The following is a 22,325-nucleotide window of genomic DNA, read 5'->3' on the forward strand; positions in this document are numbered from 1 at the left end:
CTGAGAGGCTCCACGCAGCAACGGATTGAAACGAACGCAGAGAGACCCACAGCCAAACGTTAGGCGGAGCTCAGGGAGTCTCGCAGAAGAGTTGCGGATAGGATAGAAGGACTTGGAGGGGACAAGAACTCCACAAGAAAACCAACAGAGTTGTCTCCCCGAGGACCACAGGGGCTCACAGAGACTGAAGCACCAACCAACCAAAAGTCTTGCATGGACTGGACCTACACATCTGTAGCTGATGGGCAGTTTGGTCTTTGTAAGGGTCCCCTAGCAATTAGAGAGGAGGCTGTCTCTGACATGGACTCTGTTGCCTGCTGGCATGCAGGCTCTTGGGTCACTTTCCTTAGCTGGGCTGCCTTGCCTGGCCTCAGGGGAAGAGCATGAGTTTAGTCCTGATGTGACTTGATGTGCCGGGGGATGGTTGTTGTTGTTGCGCTCCCCCCTTCCTAAGGAGAAGAGGAAAAAGGGAAGAGGGTGGGAGGGTGGGAATGGGAGGAGAGGAAGGAGGGGGCTGTGATAGGTATATAAGGTGAATACATAAATAACATTTAAAAAGAAAGGAAGGAAGGGAGGGAGAGAAGGAGGGAGGGAGGAATGGAGGAATGGAGGAAGGAAGAAAGCAAAGGGAGCAAGCCATGGGAGCAAGCGGGAAAGCAGCATTCTTCCATGGTCTCTGCATCAGCTCCTGCCTCCAAGTCCCTGCCCTGTTTAAGTTCCTGTCCTGGCTTCCTTGATGATGAACAGTGATAAGCCAAATAAATCCTTTCCTCCCAAGCTGCTTTCGATCTTTGTGTTTCATCACAGCGATAGTAACCCTAACTAGACAGAAATTGGTACCAGCATTGTGGCCCTACTGCTGTGACAGACATGACTATGTTGTTTCGGGAAACATTATAGAAGGACTTCGGAACACTGGGCAAGAAAAGCCGTTGAGGGTTCAAAACTTGGTGAGACGTCCCCTGGGAGTTTGGAAGAAAAGAATGTTGAGAGAAATTCAGATGATGCAAGCCATTGAAAGTTACTCAAAGACTATCAGGGTTGTTGCATATTTGCTATTTTGAATTAAGAGTCTGTGGTTCTAGTCAGCTGGGGTGAGGAGTCAGTCGTGAGTAACACGAGACTTGACATCACTGAAGTGAAACCTTTGCTTTATGGGGACAACTGATGCTGCAGATGCACACGAGAAATTAGTTGTGATTAAGGAGAGGCCAGCATCACTGAGGTGAATCTTCTGGGAAGGGTTTCCTCAGAGTCAGCAATGGCAAGCTGTTTTCCAGATGGGGCCAGCGCTGGCAGCTGAACTCAGGGATGGAAGACTCATGCAGGTGGTCCCGGGTTTGAAGGCGTGAAGGAATCCCGAGAGCACCCGAGGCTTGGTGCTGCGAGAGGCCAGGAGAGGTAACGGTGAGGGCGCAGCCTTAGCATGAGCGGCGGCGTGGAGCCAGCCAGAGCCTGGAGGACAAGCTGGGTGCACTGCAGAGGGCAGAGCTGGAGAACTGACCCAAGCCCTCGGAGGAGCTCAGCAGATGTTGACTGAATCCAGATGCTGGGCATTGACTTATTTACACTGTTGGAGTTTGGTTTGGCTTTGTTCACTTTGCGACTGTGTCCTGAGGGTTCCCTCTTGAAGTAGGTAAGTATTTAACTTATTTTGGATTTGACAGGAGCCTATTTTAAATACATTTAAAAATTTAAAAAATATTTATTTTAAAACATTTTATTCTTGAAAAGTTTATACATGTACACAATGAACTTGATCCTACTTACCCTCTGCTCCCCATTCTCATGTGCCCTTTCCAACACATTTTATGTCCTTTCTTCTACTTTAAAAAATTGAAAACCCCTCCCTACCCCCACCCCCACCCCCACCCCACCCCCCCAAAAAAACCCTCACATAACCGAATTAGTAGATGCCAAACTTTTAGAAAAGAGATTTTGGAATTTTATAGAGACTTTAGATTGTTTTTAAAAAAGAGGCTGGATATTCTTAAAGAGACAACATTCATAGTGTTTACATTTATAAGGATGTGGGACTTAAGTTTGCAAAACGTTTTATATTGTGGTGTTTATATTAATGTGTGACCTTGGGGATGATCAAGAAACGAAAGGTTGTGGCCTAACTGCGCTGTGTTTGTTGACATGGGGTCAGTTGTGCTGGTTAGTTTTATGTCAACTTGACACAAACTGTAGCCATCTGAAAGGAGGGCACCTCAGTTGAGAAAATGCCTCCAAAAAAATTGAGCTGTAGGTAGACAAACCTGTAGGGCATTTTCCTATTTAGTGATTGACAGGGGAAGGCTCCGCCCATTGTGGGTGGGCACACCCCTGGGCTGGAGGCCGTGGATTCTATAAGAAAGCAAGCTGAGCAAGCCACAAGGTTAAGTGTGAATTCTTAACATATAGCATAGAGTAAACATTCCCATCCCCAAATAGGAGAACCACGGCACAACAGGAAGCAATTACACCAAAACAGAACCACGTTCCAGGGCAGTCCCTGAAACCTGCAGTGCCATGCCTTGCACCTGGCACTTGGAATCAACTGAATTACAAAAAGCTCAGACAGCCTCACCTCTCCAGCTCTGCTGCCTTCAGCATGCACAGATTCTCTCCCGGGCTGTCTCAGTTCTATGCTTTTTGCCCTCTTTGGCGCCTAGCCCATGGTCGTGCCATCTCCAATATACTGTACTCTCCATTGCGACCAATGTTTCATGACCACAGCTTTACACAGTGGCCTCTTAGCAACCTCTGCTCAGAGATTTCTAGCCTGGCACACACCACCCGGCCTCATCGGCTCTCTGCCGGGGCGCTGCACCTTCCACGCCCTCAGAACCAGTTAGTATACGAGGGGCACTGCACACGAGGGACACTGCCAACTCTGCGCCAGCTCAAGATGCAGCTGGCCTTCTTGGGTCACAGCTGCGTTTGCTTCTTTTGTGCCCACGCAGAGCAGCGGGTTTCTTACTTACACCAGGCTCTTCAGGTTTGTCGTCTGCGCTCCCTGGTCTGTTTACAGTCAGCTCACTCAAGCTCCCAGGACGCAGGAAGCACGAAGCCACACTTCTTGGCCAGAATGTCACAGGCAGCCCCTAACCCTGTTCCTCATAGCATCTCTGCTGCCCTCAGAAATCTCATCAGCTAGGCCTCCGCTAATCTGCCTTTTTCTCAGCATCCCTCGCTTCCGAAGGCCCGCTAACCTAGCTCATCAATCTCTGTTTGTAGTATTCAGTGGCATCGCTAGCCCAAGGCTCTCCTCCACATCCTGCCTACAAAACAATCCCAGAGGCGTCAGAGCCTCCGCTGGTCAGGTTTACTACAACCACAGCTTGCCTCTCAGGACCCGCTTCTAATCCTGTGATAGAATACTCTGACGAAAGCAACAGTCGCAGTTCCCAGCTCATCGCTTTTCGGCAAGTCACAGAGACAGGAAGCTGAGACAGCCGGATGCTTTGCATCTGCAGTCAGTCAGTAAACAGCAAGGAATCCAATCACGGCGCCCAGCATGCTCTCTTCTTTTTATTCCATCCAGAGCTCAGCCCACGGAGTGATGCCGCCCACTAGCAAAGTGAATCTTTCACCTCACTTTACCCGATTAAAAAAAAATTCCTTCACAGGAATGCTACACACACACACACACACACACACACACACACACACACACACACACACACGAGTAAATACTGTTTACTTACGCATAATTATAATAATGAGTTCTATGTGACAGAAGACAGATAAATGCCTTCACCTCAGTAGCAGCTTCCCTGCCCACCTAGAGCCACGGTCTTTTTTTTTTTTTTTTTTCTGAGACAAGGTTTCCCTGTGTAGCCTTGGCTGTCCCGGACTTGCTTTGTAGACCAGGCTGGCCTCGAACTCACAAGAGATCCACCTGCCTCTGCCTCCCAAGTGCTGGGATTAAAGGCGTGCGCCACCATGCCAGGTAGCCATAGTCATTTTTTATGTGGAAAGAGTGATTTCGCCAGAAGGACCGCTACCATGTCACCGCCCCACTGCCTGTATGGGATCAATTCTTAGTCTGTCGCTGGGAGAAGCAACATCTGACTTTGGCTAGTTTTTATTTCCTTATTCAGGTTCACGAACTCTTTTCTTTATGTCTTAACTTGTATTTATTTTATGCTATGACATTTTCCTTTTAGCATCTCCCCTACGAGATTTTAATTTACTCCTCCCCCCCATTACGTTCATGTATTCATTTAAATCCTTGGCCATATCTATATTATTTCTGAAAACTCCTTTAAATTTCTTGTCTAATCCCATCATCTGTCTTTTTTAGGTCAGTTTCTGCCAGTTTTTTTTTGTTTTTTGTTTTTTGTTTTGGTACTATGGGGTTTTTGCAAGAAGTTCTGTCAATAATTTACTTGCAAATTATCTTAACCCTTTCTAGGTTTTCTTTTGGTGTTTTAAGGCACATCTAGAATAGCATTGTGTGCGTCTAATTTAGCCCTGGTGTTAAAGGTCTGACTTGTCTGAGGGCTACTGAATTCTGCATCTATGTAACCAGGTCTCTCTGGCCTGGTCGCAGCGCAGCCCTGTGGGGTCTCTGGGCAGTGCGCCACTGTCCAAGCAGCTGTCCTTCCACGCTCAATATTCAGCCGCAAACCGGTCGCCAGCCAGGGTCACATCCGTGCAGACTTCTGGCTCTTTCTCCGTGAAGCTCCCTCTTAGCTATGCCTATAATCGGCACCTCCACCCAGGAGACCACAAGGCTCTTTCTGGGCTTCCTTTTCCGACCACTTCCAGAAATTTGCTTCAAGGGAGAAAGCCAGAGGCACTGTCTGTAAGGCCTGTCTTGTTTTTGACCTTTCTGTTGGGCGTTACGGTGTTACACTGCCTGTTTTTTCAATGTCTGTTAATGGTTGTTCCATTTTGTCTATTTACAGGGATGGGGTACAGGACGGTTGACAGTCTGTAATGACTCTTTATGCGCCGCAGTCTTACAACAAAATATTGGGTTTTTGGGGGGGAAAAAAGTAGTGTTGAATTTCTATACATATGTGTGCGTATGGAACATGTATGTGGTAGTCAGAAAGTAGCTTGAGGTCGTTGGTTCTCTCCTTCCACCCTGTGGGGACCCACCTGAGGTTGTCATGCTCTGTGGCATCTCACCAGCCCACACAAACAAAATTCCCTTCAGGGACTAGATCCATTGTAAATTGTATTCTACATTTTGGCTTAGGGGAAAAAACAAAACAAAACAAAAACAAAAACAAAAAAAACAACGGAGCTAAGATGTCCCACAGTGAGCTACACCTGAGTTTTGTAGTCAGGGACTAATAGCAGTTTAGGTTGGAGTAAACAGCAGAGATCACCTTTAGAGGCAATGGTATTGCAACGCCTTCTCTCCTCGGGGGTCCTGTCATCTCTTGTAGAGCAAAACTTTTTTTCCTCAGAAAGTCTAAAGCCTTTTTTAAATTACCAGGCTTAAAGGAAGGAAATGTGTCTCCAGTGCTGATAGATTTAGCAGATGGTGGGGACTCTAAGGCAGACAGGAGGGCCATCTGGTAGGATCTCTTCATATAGTTGCCTACTTATAGACCCCCCCAGACAGTACCAGTTTCAAGCAAATGAACTCCTCCCTCGTCTTCTCAAATAAAAGCGTACCTTTGCTCCACTTACATCCGCTTCACCCATGGCCATCACTGCTCCCCACATATTAATTTCACAAGCATTTGTGGTTGCATCAGCCTCGTGACTCATCTGTAGCCAGAGACTGTGCTTCCCCAGTTACTGAATGCTGTGTTCAAAGCTCAGAGCTCTAGACACAGTATATGTGTGTGTGTGTGTGTGTGTGTGTGTGTGTGTGTGTGTATCTGTCTCTGTCTCTCTCTTTCTCTCTCTCTTCTCTCTCTCTTTTCTTACTCTCTCTCTGTATGTGTGTGTGTGTGTGTGTGTGTGTGTGTGTGTGTGTGTGTGTATGAGAGAGACAGAGTCAGAGACAGAGACAGAGAGAGACAGAGAACACGAAAGAGTACCCTTCTACTGGGTCAATATTCTGGCTTTTTCCCGAATGTGACAGAAGCAACTGTGAAAATCGTACTTGTGTCCATGTGGGACTGGTTGGGGCACCACTTAGTATTTCACAATCTGAACAAATAGCATCTCAAGTGCAGCATTTATTCCACTGACAGAACCAGACTGTGGGTTTAAATTATCTCTTCTCCTCCATATGGAGCCATGGCTTAAATTAGGCAGTTTGTATCTATGAGGGAAGTTGTAGCTTCAAGAACACATGGCCTAATAAGTGTGTGAAAATCAGCCTGATAGAAGCCACGGGCTCACTGCCGTCTTACCCATTCTTCAAGACAAATCAAACACCATTTGCTATAAGAAGTTGTGATGGTCAGTTCTGGGCTTTGACCACACTAGGCTGTGTAGTATTGGACTTTTAAATCAAACACAAATCCAGATGTTGCTGTAGCTATTTTGTAGTTGTGGCGAACATGTGAAGACTTTAAATTTACCCCTGATGATGCCAGGAACCCTCATCAAATTCAGGGCAAAAAACTGAAGTTGTTGGTGAGATTTTTGTCACAGGCCTGCAGCATTAACTCCTGCCTGAGTTTTCAGCCTCCTCGTGCAACTTCAGACTTGCCAGGCTCCACACTGTAGGAGCCAATTTCTTAAAATAAATCTCTCTATGTACGTACACACACACACACACACACACACACACACACACACACACACACACACACACACACGAAAGATTGTTTTTCTTGGCAATCTGAAACAGAAGCCTTTTCTGATATCTCTTGCCGAGGGTGATTTTCTGCCCCCTGCTTGTCACTTGCCATGCGGTACCTTTATTTTCACAATTTCAGGCCTTCTAGCCTCCTTAAATATTTATGGTTATGTTCTTAGCATATACATACTTGTTAAGGACTGACTAAGTTGCTATAATTAAGAGATTTAAAAGTAAGCATTGAGTTTGTCACTGTCAACAGTGAGGAGGGTGAGAAGTCCAGAATAACAGGGTGGCTTTGCTCCAGATGGTCAGAGAGCGAGCCAGGGTCCCGTCACCCCAACATGCGTGGCTTGCGTCTGATGTTGGTCACAAATTTGCCTCCAGATGTTTGATGGAGGCAAATTCTAAAGTCCCGTATGCCCGCATCTCTGAGCTACCACCAGGTCCTCAGACTTGTCTTCAACTCATGTGGTCACCTGACTGGAAAGCCCGTAGAAAGTTCTACCGACAGCGCAGCAATGGTTTCTCTTGCCAGCTTGGACTTGGCCAGCCTTGCTGCCCTGCACCTCTTAGTGCGTGTGAGCTGTGGTTGCTATTCTTCTTTCTCACTCCCAGCTTCATAACAGCTGGTCAGATGGTTTGCACGTCATTTGCTCTCCTCCTGCTTCCTCTCAGAACAACAGTCTCCGCCTGTATCCTAGCTTTCTCCCTGGCTTTGATGGCCACGAAGATGAAAGATACAGGCACCAACTAACTTCAGTATTAAGTTCACTGAGATGGGCAAGGCTTAAAGGGTGACAGAAACCCCCTTATGCAGGGACACTGGCATAGACAGCGTTTGTGTTTGGGCAAGCCTTTCAGGGGCATTGACTCAAGCTGAAGAGCCTGAGTACTACGACTCTGGCCATATGGTGGGAAGTCCACCTCCATATTAACAGAGATCTGGAAGGAAGACCGTACCAGCCAGTTGCTGCACTATGCCATCGCAGACCATAGGAGCGCAGCCTTTGCAGAGCCTTGGCTATCCACACCAGTGTTTAAGGGTCTCTCTGGACCATACCTCCTTGGTTTCCCCCCTTGTTTCTTTTGGCTCTTATACTTGACCCCAGTCAGAGCCCCTGAGTCCCACATTTGGCTTGGAACTCCTAGCCCAAGGCCTTCAGTTATCTATTTCTTGGTCTGTGCTGTTTCTTTGAGTTTTGTTTTTTTTAAAATGACCTCCTCTGACTCTCATTCCTGTTTATCCTTTGCTTTGAACTCAACAGCTATGGGTCAGCTTAGCTCTGTCTCAAACCTTACACTTCCTGGGAGAGAGTTAGGCTCTCCTCCTCGTTTAAATCATGTCGCTGGGCCATCTGGTCTGGTGAGTAATATTTGTTGAACAATGAAATTCGCAAAGGATTTACAGTAAGTTTATCTCTGGGAAAATTTTAGCAGTTCCTTAGGAAATTAATCATAGAGGTTTTTTTTTCATGACCCAACAATTCTACTCCTACATGTTGTGTGTGTGTGTGTGTGTGTGTGCATGTGTGTGTGTGTGTGTGTGTGTGTGTACCCAATATAGTAGAAAGAGTATACTTTATAGAAACTTGTAGCTAGATGCTCCTTACCATACTATTCACAATATAGAATGTGGATGGTAAAGACCAAAACTAGTCAAGAAATAGAACATGGACCACGCATAACTAGTCAAGAAATAGAACATGGACCACGCATATACTGGAACATTATTTAGCCATAACAAATGGAGAAGTTGTGTCACATGCTACAACATGTATGAACCTTGAAAATATGTGCTAAGTGCAAGAAAGTAGGCAAAAAGACCAATATTGAATGTTTATATTGAAATGTAAAATCCAGAATAAGCAAATTCAGAGATAAAGACAACTAGCAACTGCTAAAAGACAGAGAAAAGGAGAGGCAAGCTGCCGAGTAGGCATACAGTTTCTTTTAGAGGTAGGTAATTAGAATATCCTAGATTTAGGCAATGGCCATAATTGCACAATCTCATTAATATAATGAATTAAGTACCCGAACATAGTGAATTTCGTGCCTTATGAAGGTTAAGGACTGAGTACAGCACTTGGATTCCAAACATCAGCTGGGATCTTGCAGCTGCCTAACAAGAATCTTTGTGGAAAACCTTGGGATTTTTAGTTGACTGTAGACTATAAGCCTTGTGACCTCACTGCCGAGAAAAGAAATATAATCTTTAATTGCCATTGATGGATCCTAACTCAAGAGGGAAGAGTCCTTCCTGCTGCTGTTCATCAAAATGTTCTATTTCTGTGGCCTTAGCTTCACTGAAGACAAATTTCAACACTTAAAAAGAAATGAGATATGTGCAATGTTCTGCAGTAGGTGAATCTCAAGAACATTTTGCTGATAAAAGGAGCCAGATTAAGAAAGGTAATATTTTTAATGCCATGCACACAAGATTCTGGAAAAGATGAACTATAGAGACAGAAATTATGTTGGTGGCTGATGAGGTTGACTGATAAAGGCCGCAAGATGACATCTCAAACACTTAAGAATCCACTGACTATATACCAAGTTCTTTAATGAACATAGATGCAAAACACTTCTCAATAAATAGTTGTCAACCAATTATTGTCAACCAATAGCTCAGAAAAGAGCACTTAATCATGATCAGATTGGTTTAATTCCATAAATGCACATGGATAAAAACCTACACCAACAAATAAACATGACACCGCACATGAAAAAAAAATCCAAGGACAGAAATTACATGATCCTGTCAGTCAATTAAATAAAGGCTTTTGACCAAATCCAGCATCTATATATGATAAAAAGCGTTTAAAGAAGCTAGTGATGGAAGGAGCATAGCTCAATGTCGTAGAACTCTACACGACAAAGCTAGAGCCAGCGTTACGCTAAATAGAGAAACACTTTAAACATTTCCACTAAAATCAGAAATAAGACAGGGATCTCCATCCTTATGCAGTATAGGCTTAAGGTCTCAGCGGGAGCAGGAAGACACGACAGAAGCCAAAGGGATACAGTTAGGGAGGGGAGAAAAATCAAATGTCCTTATTTTCAGCCACCCTGAAGACTACTAGAAAACTCTTAGAGCTGATTAAACACGCTCAGCAAAGTGACAGGACACAAAATTAACACACGAAAAACAAATAGCCTTCTTGTATGCCAGTGACAAATACGCTAGGAAATAAACTGGGAAGCAGCCTCCTTCAAAATTGTCTAAGAAACAAGTGGGCAAATAAACAAATAAAAAACAAAGGAAGAAAAGATTGCTACGGTGAAAAACTTTCCAAGAGGACAGTGTTTCTCATACTCACAGATTGTAGCAATCATCACAGCAAAATTGGCTACGCTGCCAAAAGCAGCCTCCAGACTAAATACGATCTCAACAAAAATTCCAATACCATTTTCACAGAGATGGAGAAAACCAAGTTAAAATTCATGCGGAATCACAAAAGAATCCTAAGCAACAAGGACAGTTTCAGGGGCACCACCAGGCCTGATTTACACTCACAAGCCAGCGTGCTCTGGCCAAAGCAGACATACGGATGCATGAAATAGAGTTAATGACCCAGATACAAACCCACATAGCTATAGACACCTGAATTTTGGCAAAGATTAAAAATGTACATTTTTTCCCCCAACAAGTTTTTCAACAAATGGTGCTGGGGAAAGCTGAGTATCCACATGTGGAGGAACGAAAGAAGGTTCCTATTTCCTACCCTGAGCAAAAATCAACTCCAAACTGATCGAAGATACTAACATAATACCTGAAGCCCTGAAACTGCTAGAAGAAGAAAGGCAGAGAACCACTCCATGCTGTAGGTATCTCTGAATAGGACTCCAGTCACTTGGGGAATAATGCCCACAATTAACACATGGGACCTCATGAAATTGAAAAGCTTCTGTACAGCAAAAGAAATAGTTATTTGAGTAAAGAGTCTGCAGGGTGAGAGGAACTCTTTACTAGCTTTGCTTTTGAGAATGGATTAGTACCTAGAATATACAAAGAACTGAAAAACAAAACAAGAAATCAAATTGCCCAGTCCAAACAACAACAACAACCACCACCACCACCAAAACAAAACAAACAAACAAACAAACAAACCAATGGACCAAGGGTATAAACAGACAGACCCTCAACTTCATCCTAAAACCATAAAGCAAAGATTTGAGATTTCCACCTTGCCCCAGTCAGAATTACCAGTTACTAAGAAAGAAATACTAGTAGATGTGGACAGAAGGGGACCCCTTAAATAGAAACCGTTAGTGCAGCCACTGTGTGAGTTAATGCGGAAGTTTCAAAAACCAACCCAACCCAACAGAAAACGACAACCCATCTTTTACACGACCCACACTTAACCCAAACAACTCCGACTCAGTTTTCCACAGAGATCGTAATGTGTATCACGTTTGTGTAACTGAGCTATGGAACTAACCTAGGGATCCAACAACAGGGAAACAGGTAAGGCAAAAAGCAGCACGTATTCATCGTGAAATTCTTTCATCCCTAAAAAGAAGTGGTCGTGCCATTTGCAGGAAAATGTACGCCGCAGGAGATGGTCGTGTCGGACAGTCCTGCACCATCTCAGAAAAACAAAGGTCACACATGTTCTCTCGTTTGGGGTCTCCATATCTTACTGAGTGTGCATGTATGCCGTGATGAGAGAAGTAAAGGTCTCCAGGAGAACAAGGAGACAAATGGGAGAGTGGAGAGAGAGAGATGAAAAAGTGATGGCTGTAAGAGCTCCACTACCTGTGCACACGTGAGGGTATGGTTAGTGGCTATTCTCTTTCTTCTCGTCCTCTTCTCTGACTGGAGCGCGTCCGATGGCGTGTGCTGAGCACACCAGGTTCTTGAGACAGTTTGGTACGGACACTCTACCTGGTTGTTTATTTCATCAACTGTGTTTGCCGTCTCGTAAGATTTCTATTTTATTCTTTTCTTATGATTTCTGTCTTATGAAACAATTATTTTTTGCATTTTGGCCCAGCAGTTCACAGGCCTCTGGTTTCTGTAGTTAGTTACCATACGAATTTCATGTTCCTTTGGTAGTGCCGTGTTTTCTCATTTCCTGTGGCCCTGAACTGATGTGAGTACTTTTTCTATTTTTTTTTTGTTGTTGTTGTTTAAAAAATGAAAAGATTTCTTTATTTCACTTTATATGCTTGAGTGTTTGCCTGCATGTACGTTTGTGCACCGTGTGTGTGCCTGGTGACTGTGAAGGTCAGAAGAGGTCATCAGATTCCTCGGAACTGGAGCTATAGGCAGTTATTTGCTGCCATGTGGATGCTATGAACTGAACCAGGGTCCTCTGCAAGGACAAGTGCTCTTAACTCCTAAGCTCTCCCCAGCCCTGTACTTTCTCTCTCTCTCTCTCTCTCTCTCTCTCTCTCTCTCTCTCTGTGTGTGTGTGTGTGTGTGTGTGTCTACATATGTGAATGTGATAGCCTTAAAGCAATGAAGTTAACCAATCATGGACTGAAAAAACTCTTAGTCTATGAGCTAAAATAAACTTTTCATAAAGTTTATCATCTTCGGTATTTGTTCTAGCAACAAAAAGCTAATATATCACATTAGATTATAATGTAATTTTCAATACCATTATAATCTCTTACTAAATGTATGCTATTTTGGTTTAAAAGTTGAAAAACCGGAGAATGACGCTGGTTTTTCTCCTGGGAGGGAGTAACACCCTTTGCTATGCGATGGCTTGGTAGACACTCTGCCCTACTCCATAGGTCAAGAGCTATTATGAGAGTACGCGGCGTCAGCCATGTTCTGTTTCTCTAGCTGAGTCACTGACCAGAAAGTAAAGGTTGCCAGGTCAGTCTTGACTGTTGTAACTCCAGATCTTGACAGGCCTGTGAAAAGCTGAGGGATAAACGAGCATCGTACTTTGAACTAAAGGGCGACTGCCTGGAACGCTGTTGAAAACCCGAGAAAATGTTCCAGACTTTGAGATTTAGCATCGTAGAAGACAAAACCAGCTCACGAGAGCTAACACCAGAAAGATTTGACTCTCCCTGGACTCTCGTGGTGCTTTTCAAATAAAATCAATAATACCTGCTGAAGCCTTACCAGGCACAGAGCACGGTGCCAGGCCTTGAGAGCCCATGAGCTGTAGACGTGGCTTGTCTGCCGATTACAATTTAGACAAATATGACATGGGCTGTGGGAGAGAAATAACGCCAGCAGCGAGCTTCAAAGTGGGGGTGTTGCCACAGAGCAGCAAGTGGCCAGGGGTGGGTAAATTACGTGTACCGGAAGGTCCCATGGGAGTTTTGCTCCCACAGAGCAGGACTGAGCTTTGTAAGGATGATGATAGTCAATTTATGAAGGTAGGGATGTTGCGGATAGCTGAGAAGGGAGGCGGGGGAGCAGACCAAGCCTTGAAATTCCCTCTGATAGGGTCTGTTAAAAGAATGCTGTTTGAGTAATTTTCTTGTATTATCTGGGTTACCCATGAGCCGGCATACTGATATGAGCTTAAAAGTCTTCTCTAGCCATTATTGTGGGGGGCTGTTCTTTCTCCTAAAATGGCCCCGCTGACTAATACGGGTCGGGGGAAGGGCGCAGTATCACAAAATAAAAGGTTCGGAGAGTCAGGTGATGCATTCTGGGGAACTGGAGAGTGGTTGTACTTAATTTCGCATTTTCACATGGATCAGGATAAAATAGGTCCACCTACCATAAAATTTACAGCCAATTTAAACCAGGAACTGTCTCTCTCTATTTTTTTTTTTTTTTTTAATTCAAGGGCTACAGTACCCATGCTCAAAGTGAACCAAGGGACTATGGGAATATGGAATTGTGCCAACCAGACCTCAAGGGTATTGAATGAAATACTGTTTCAGTGCCTTATGGTCATCACCTAAGAGATGGAGACAGAGGATAATCGCCATTTGACAACGGCAGTAAATAGATTCAGAACGAAGGGAAGAGGCCTAACATCTGGGCAATTAAATTCTTAATAACTCGTGACCATGAGCAACTGCATTGTCTGTATTGGGAGGACACAATGAAGCCCATTTGTAGGAGCTGTAGATTGCGTCCCCCCACCCTTAAGCTATTAAATTCAAAGATGAAGCAACCCCAGGGAACAAAGCGTTCACATAAAGCCTTCCTGGTTCTCTCCTCCACTCCATGCTGGCTGAGTTTTTATTCTGAACGCTTGCTTCAGCATTTTAAGGAATCTTCTTCTCAACGGGACATTGATATCGGAGTAGAACAGAAAATTGTCCCCCATTTCCAACCTAAAGGTGGCATATTTACATAAGCTTCTCTTTCATTTAAACCTGTCTTAATCCTCAAGGATTTAATAGCTAAAATGCAAAGTCCATTTTTAATAAATAAAACCCAGGCAAAGCAAACCTCATCTGGAGAATTTTAACAAATCACTTTCCCCCCCCCTTATTTAAAAAATGCTGTCTTCTTTAAAAGCTATATGGTTTCACCTGATATCTGTACTTTCCAGGATGAAATATTCAGATGAAAATGTATATGTACATGTATCTGTATATAAAGGCATTCAGAAACTACCTCAAAATATGCTGTTTGGCTTATGGATTATTTGGGGTTAAAAAGAAGTTGAGAGCCGTTTGCTTCAAATACGGTGTCCACTTTCTCCTCTGGTAAAGGCAAGTTACATTTCTAAAAGAAAATTCCACCAGTAAAGCTACCCACGCCAGGAAGAAAGCTCTTTCTGGAGTCAACGTTTGTTAGGAGACTCGCACCTGCAGGGCTGGGTAACCTTAGTCATTGTACAGTTTTTTTCCCCCCAGACCTTTTTGCTCTTCTCCACCCTGCAAAAGCCCCAAACCCTGTAACACAGGTCGTTATGTGACAATCATCTGGCCACTTCCTTGGATCTCATCTTTTGATGGAACTCTGATATGTCTGCATCTAAGCAAAATTGATTTTCTTCCTGCTTATGTTGATTTAAGGCTTGGACCCAGAACACAGCCTGCAAGGGTAAAAGGAAACATCCTCCCTCCCTTACACACAGGGAAATAAGGAAGGCCTGAGACCATAAGCTCACCTGAAAGTGAAAGGTAATCATTTTAATCTTACTTCTGCCTGTATCTAAATCAGAGATGGTCCTGACAGCAGCAGTGCCACTCCAGGGAGCATACTAAAAGACCATTGGAGGTTGGTCTGATGTATTCCGATGCTAATTACTGCTTGTCTCTGTGCCCCACCTGTACCTTGCCTAACAGCCTAACCTATTTAACCAATAAAAGGCCATCACACCTGGGCAGGGCAAACGGGATAGGCATGGCTAAGGTTTCTGGGCTAGGGAAGAGAGACCTGAGGAGAGCAGAGGAGAGAGAGAGACTGCGCCATTATGGGTTAGGTGGAGGGGAAGCTTATGGCCGTTGTGGATGGAGACTTGGCCCAGATGATGATAATTAGCAAGTATTTGGGATTATGGATGGGAGGTAGCTTGATAGAAATTATTAGATCCAGATGGCATGGGATTGAGACAGGCATTCCATACCTGCCCCACTATGGGAAGTAGTTTAGGGGATTAATATCTGCCCTGCCCCAGGTTAACTAAGGCTATTTTAGAATATAACAGGTGTCTGTGTCTTGATTGATTGCTAGTGGGTTAGAAATACTGCCGCAATAATAGTTATAGGCTTAATAATAAACATTGTTAGGCCATACAGGATTTTTCGAGACAGGGTTTCTCTGTGTAGTCTTGGCTGTCCTAGACTCGCTTTGTAGACCAGGCTAGCCTCGAACTCACAGCGATCTGCCTGCCTCTGCCTCCTGAGTGCTGGGATTAGAGGCATGCTCCACCACCACCCGGCCTCATACTGATAATTTAACAGCAACAAAATACAGCTAACTATTAGCTCTTGAGTTTGCAGACGTGTTACAGGAACTCGGAGGAAAAAAAGATATGTCTATATTATTGTCTTTTAAGACTGGGCCGACTGACTAGGAAGTAGTAGTTCCTGCTTGAGGAGAGTGGGGGTGTTGCAGACAAAGAACCAAATTATCTGAGGCTATCGTCATCCCTAGTTAACACTCACCTGAGTCTGACCTAACGTTCTTATGACTATCGCGTGGGATGTAGTAGACTGTATCTCCCATCATCCCAGAAGCTAGATACGTCATCAGATAGCATCTGACAGTGGTGGAGGTGAGTTTCTGGCCTTGCCTTAGCTCAGCGAAGTGGCATTTCTACCACAATGTTGAAAGTGTCTTGATTTATGGCTTCCTCTCGCTCTCTAAGCATAAACAGGTCAGGAACCAACCGGCTACCATTTTGGAACGTGGTGCTTGGAAAACCAGAGTCTGTGTCCCCAGGCCATCATCTCGATGTTCCAGAATAAATTCTCTTTTCTTGAAAGGAATTTTCTCCAGAAAAATCACAGTGGGAGATAATGTGTCTGCACTAGCAAGTCCCTTTACTACTCTCCCAGTTCAGTCCAGACCCACCGCCCTTTTCTTCACAACAGGATGGAGTCCACATCTCCGACCCCAGGACCAGGGATTTTCCTTTTGTCCTTGGCCTCGTCCTACTCTAAGTTACTACATATTTGTCTAAAATGGTGAGGGTTTTTAATTTTATTTATTTATTTATTTATTTATTTATTTATTTATTTATTTATTTTCAGGCTGTGCTGTGTTCTGAGAAACTGCCCCCATTTTTAAGATGAAGGACCGTCGCGTTCTAGGGTGGGCCCGAACACAGCACCATCTGTCCTGGCCCACCCACGCAGCACAGGCTGATGAATGGCCTGCTCTTTGGAGTAGCAAAGAGCTACTCCATGATTGTATTGTGTATGATATGATTGTATTGGGCGTAAATTGAGACAGTAGGGGCACATGAGTGAGTTAAAATCCTATCAGAGAAACCAAGCCCAATGGCTTATCATACACACCAGGCCAAGGAAACGAGTAACCTCTGCACTCGGGACCCCCACAAGTGGTTGGCACCAGTATGGCAGTGGCCCCATCTGATATCTGTGTGTGTCTGTCTGTCTGTCTGTGTGTGTGTATGTGTGTGTGTCTGTGTGTGTGTGTAAGATAGAGAGAGACAGACAGACAGAGAGACAGAGACAGAGAGACAGACAGAGAGAGACAGAGACACAGAGAGAGAGAGACAGAGACAGAGCCAATCCTGTCTAAATGGATCCTTCCTCACTCCATTATTTTCATCAGAGAATTTGTGGATTTACTGTGCTCTGTGAACACAGAATCCCCAGTGTCCTGGGGTCAGTACAGTGCTCTGCACAGACATATCTCTCCATTGGACAAGTTTAAGCAGATTAAGTATTAACTTTATTCTGGAAACTTTCCAGCTCAAGACTGAAATATTATTACCACGGTAGCTGTCAACCAGGATAAAAAGGCTTGGAGTGAATTTAGCTGAATAGTGAGACAGGGAGACCACTCTCAGAGCTACAAAGTAAAATGCTGACTATGAGTGGAAAATTGTAAGCTGTGCAAACCCACGTCTCATGCTTGTGGGCAGAAGGCTATGAGCCCTTTCTCTACCCTTTCTAAGGCTTATGGCCAGCACTTGTAAAGAGACTGGCTAACAAGAAAACCATACAAAATTGTTTATACAGGCCTTTAAGTGGTTCAGAAGCCTTAGACTGAGGACACCAAGACACAGTCTCACTCTTTTTATGTTTATAAAGACTGTGGCTCTCTTAGTCAACAAACAGTCACTTACTGAGAACCTGTTGGCTATTCATGCCCACTCAAGCAGCCTGAGGTAGACTCCCTTTGTAAACTTGGCAAAGCCCCAAGGTAGGGAAGTGGCCAGGCCCCCCTGAGGAGTCCCAGCCAGGCCCTTCCTCCAGACTTCCCCAATGCCCTGTCATTTTCTAATGGCTGTAAAGGTCATTCCCAGCCCTGAGGCAGGAGAGTAGCCAGGCCCTGCCCTACAAGAAAAAAAAAATCTCATCAATCCCTGATATCCCCCAAACACAGGACTTGAAATCCTACCAATTCTCACCCTGGAAATCTCTGCTCTCTGGCTCTCCCAGCCAAGAAATCCTATAGAACGCCTGCGCCTGTTGTCAGGAGCAGAGGCAGCCGCCCTCCTGGGTTTTTCCCTTCCAATAAATCTCGTGTGAGGTTTATTGTGTGCGGTGTGACTGGTGTGACTTTGTGCTACTCCTTGGTTCCCAACTGGCAGGACTTTTCCCTTCAGAGCTGCAACGCTTACAGTCTGTCTGTTCCAGTTTATTTTAATTTTGGTTTTTTTGAGATACGGTTTCTCTGTAACTGCACTGGCTGTCCTGGAATTCTCTTTGTAGACCAGGCTGGCCTCGAACTTATAGAGATCTGCCTGCCTCTGCCTCCTGAGTGGTGCGATAAAAGGCAAGTGCCACCAGGCCCAGTGCCTGTTCAGATTCTTAACCTAAGCATCACACACACACACACACACACACACACACACACACACACACACACACACACACAGAGTAACCTCCACACATCCAGGGCATGGAAGTATCTGTGAGGGAGAAGAATGGCTCTTTAGGTTTTATGGCTTTACTTTGGGGGAGAGAGATTCTAGGTTCTGTAAGAGGAATTGAAATTCTTTAATCTAAAAATTAAAATTCTAAATTGGGTAAGAGGAAGAAAGGGGTGGCGATTGTATTAAGAGGCCAGAGACTTGCATCTTAGGTTCTTCCAATCTGCTTGCACCACGCTGTAAGCCAAGGTGCCATCCTCTGGGTGACAGACCCTGATTCCTGTAAAGGCGAGGTCCCAGAAAGAAGCCACCCCTTACACTGGACCTTCTGCAAGGCTGGGTAACTGTAGAGAGTTGGAATGTTGCAGGTCCAGAGGCTGTGACAGTTCATCTTAGCTATTGTTAGGCTCCTTAATAGCATGGCATGCCCACCTGCGTCTGACCTGATGCTCTCAGAAGGAATATTTGGGAATGCATTAACTTAGGTGACCACTAGTTTCACCAAGAAAAGCTAGACTGTTAATACATAACACCCGAGGCCTATACAAAGGTTCCCTCACTTCCTTGAAACCTGCCTACTTGGTGTTTCCAATATATTTAAAGTGTCTGTAATTACAGCTTTTCTTGGTTCTGTTTCTAGAGAAACTTCATGAAACTGTTGCCGTATTAGAACATGCAATTTGAGGTAACCTAAATCTACGTTCCTTTGCCATGGTTACTGTTAGTTGGTTCTAAGCTAAATGACCTCATTCCCTTTGAGATGAGAGCTGTTTGTTTGTTTGTCTTTGTTTTTGTTTTAATAAATAATCCCAACAGTACCGATTTGATCAGCATAAAATTATAGTTCATTTAGACCTCATTAGGAATCAGTGTGATTTTTTGAGTGGGTCTAGTCATTGTTTTGGGCTTTCTTTCACTCTTAACATATGATATGTGTGTTTCTTTCTCTTTTTTTTTTCGAGACAGGGTTTCTCTGTGTAGTCTTGGCTGTTCTGGACTCACTTTGTAGACCAGGCTGGCCTCAAACTCACAGAGATCCACTGGCCTCTGCCTCCCGAGTGCTGGGATTAAAGGCGTGCGCCACCACCACCCGTTGGTATGTGTGTTTCTTTCTGGGGACTCCGCATGACTGCTAGAGACCTTTGCTGAGGTCGACTCCTATTCCACAATTGGGGGGTTTGGGGAAGGTGAGCACCTAGGCTTTTTCTTCAGGACGGAAATGTCCTCTTTACAGACAATGGGACCGTGCAATACAGAAACTGTGCATAAGCTTTTTTTATTTTGCTTCATGTGTACAAATGTTTTGCCTGTATGCATGTATGCGCATCACGTGCATGGCTGAGTCCCTTGGAATTGGGGTCAGGGATAGTTGTGAGTCACCACGTGGGTGCTGTGAACTGAACCCAGTCCTCAGGAAGAGCATCACGCACTCTTAACTGCTGAGCCATCCCCCCAGCCCCTAAGTAAGCCCGTGTTGAGATCAGGCTTACGCCCTACTCTAAGTTACTCCAGACTGCTTAGAGCAGTGATTTCCCAAGCTGTGCACTGGCCTTGCAGACTCCATTTGACCGTTTTGAGGATGGAGGATGACTGCAAACGGGTGGCCACATGGACGGCACACAGCACCAAGCGCACAGCAGACTGATGAGTGACATTCCTGGGAGAGAAAAGGGGACCATTCACAGAGGTGAATGGAGGATGTAGGGGCACATGGGAGTGCTAAAAGTCTACCAGGGAATCCGTGCCCAAGAACTTACCAAGCACAGCAGACTAAGGAAACGGAGTGACTCTCCCCCAAACCACATACAGCTGACCACCTATAGCACCACAAGAGCGATGGCTCCCCTATTATTAGCCTGTCTGTCACCTGACCACCCTATACTTATCAAAGGTAGTCAGAGAACAGTTCTGGGGGCGCTTCAGCTTGGCTCCATGCCCGCTGCTGGAACAGCCTGCTAAATTGCTGACTGCTGCCCTGTCTGCTCCTCCCGACCTGAGATCCATCTGTGTTTATCCACTCAGTCATCGGCAACCACCCCTGCTCTTTTGCCTCTGCAGCTGGACTCTGTCTGAGCTTTGCTTTTCGAACCTTTGACCTCCTGTGGTGTGACCTGCTGCCGCCACTGCAGCTCTTCTCCGGCGCCATTTTGTTCATTGTCTTCTTCTCAGACCCCGTCGGAAGCTCTCTGAAATGCTGTGTCTTTCAGCCATTCTGCTGTTTAGTGTATAGAGAGACTCGCTGTGCTGTGTCATATGGGACCTGAGAATGTTAAATCCAGGAAACAGCAGTGGCTTTTCCTGAAGGGCGTGGACACATAATTACCCTTTAGAAGTGAGGTTTATCAGGAGACAGGGCTTTAAGACCACGGTCTTGCCTTCAGGTGGGAGAGCAGTCAGAAACCAGCATGGCAGGGCCTTAAAAAGACAGGCTTCTCTTTAAACCTGGAGAAGAGCTCCATCAAGAGTCAGCCCAGGAAGACAGATGGCTGCCATGAAAAGGACGGCAGGAGAGTGGTGGGGAGGCCGAGTCTTCAGAGACAGCCCATGCACAGATCGGGCTTTTGTAAATTTTCAGGGGTGGGGGCAGTTTTATACCATGCAACAGCATACATGACAAAGAGCACAGAGGAGCTGGGTATGTAAGCGCTGTTAGCCACTGCATAGACAGCTACCTCAGCTCTGTACCAGAGTTGGAGGTCTGATTTCCTCAGTCTTCAAGACCTGATTCCTGGGAGTAAAGCTTATTAATAACATAGCCATTAAGATTAGAATAAAAGAACCCATGCTTTCCTAGGCCGAGGTAGGGGCTGGGGTGGGTAGATCCAGGATAGCTGGGGGTTATTTGGGCAGACTGCTGTCAATGAATGAACTGTCATGCTTTGTCAATTGATTGTTGTCAATACATGTGACACCGAGGAAAGGCCAACGGCGTTCATCTGTTTCTGACACGGCACTTCCCACATCTCTACTGGCATTTTGTGTTTTCAAAACAAGACAGCTGCGAAATGAATGGGAACTGAGAATAACTTATTATCTGGCACACATTCATAATTCATGCGGTTTTATTAAACCTATATACAATTTTGATTTTTTTTTTTTTTGCTTCTAGATACTAGCAGTTCTAAAGGTAGTTTTATTTTTCTTCTCAAGGTAGTTTTAAACCCTTGCCATGTCCTTTTCCAGATCTTATTAGACCTGGTAGAATAGGTCATTTTAATTAAGAAAAACAGCTAGGTGGTAGTGGTGCACGCCTTTAATCCCAGCACTCTGGAGGCAGAGGCAGGTAGATTGCTGTGAGTTCAAGGCCAGCCTGCTCTACAAAGTGAGTCTAGGACAGCCAAGGCTACACAGAAAAACCCTGTCTTGAAAACCAATAACCGACCAACCAACCAAAAAAAGAAAAAATTTTGAAGACAAGCTTTCACATGTCCCAAATTAGCCTTGCACTCACTACGTAGCCTAGCGTGACTTTGGCCTTTGACCCTCCTGAGTGCTGGGATTACAGGATGCACTACCATGCCTGATTCTGTGGTGTTGAGGATTGAACACTGGGCTTTTTGTTGTATAAGCAGACACTGTACTGAGCTACATCTCTAGCTCCAATATAGAAAATATTTACCAATATAGGTAAATAGCAAATCTAACCAACAAGTATTTGAATATCCACACAGGGCATTAGAACAAGCCCTGAGGTAGTATTTATTGCAATGTAAGTGGTGCATTAAAAGCACAGATGAAAAGAGAAGCAATGTGTTCGTGGAAAACAGACTGCCTCAAAACCAGTTTTTTTTTAAGTGTTATACTTCCAATAACCTCACATCACAAACATTAACACTTTGGTATTATTGGTTATGAATATTAATGATTCCATTATTCTGTTATAGAAGACTATAAGGAAGATAGATTATCTACAACCTTCTTATAGCTATTTTAAAATCAAATTATCAGCAAAACATGAACCAACCTTTAAGGACATAAAAATGTAAGTAACTCATCTGAGTAACGAGATCCCTCTGAAACAGCTTGATTGGGCTTCCCCATCTATCCCTGCCTGACTTCCTAACATTTTCCGTCTTTATTTCTTTTGCTGAATTAAGAAAAAGTTTAATTGCCATCTGTTGGGGCAAACAGATTTATTGGCGATACTAGATATTAGCTGGAAACAGAGGCTGAGACAG

At 44.6% G+C, this 22,325-nt stretch overlaps 1 long non-coding RNA gene across 1 annotated transcript; it reads left to right on the forward strand.

Moving 5' to 3' along the window:
• The first annotated feature begins 963 nt into the window (after nucleotides 1-963).
• Nucleotides 964-19,099, forward strand: LOC311607967. The gene is made up of 3 exons (XR_014782802.1): nucleotides 964-1,636; nucleotides 14,651-14,758; nucleotides 16,334-19,099. It is a non-coding gene; the product is annotated as an uncharacterized lncRNA (long non-coding RNA).
• Nucleotides 19,100-22,325: the final 3,226 nt, after the last annotated feature.

This window comes from Acomys minous, assembly GCF_964271855.1.
Source record: "Acomys minous genome assembly, chromosome: 10".
Lineage (NCBI taxonomy): Eukaryota > Metazoa > Chordata > Mammalia > Rodentia > Muridae > Acomys > Acomys minous.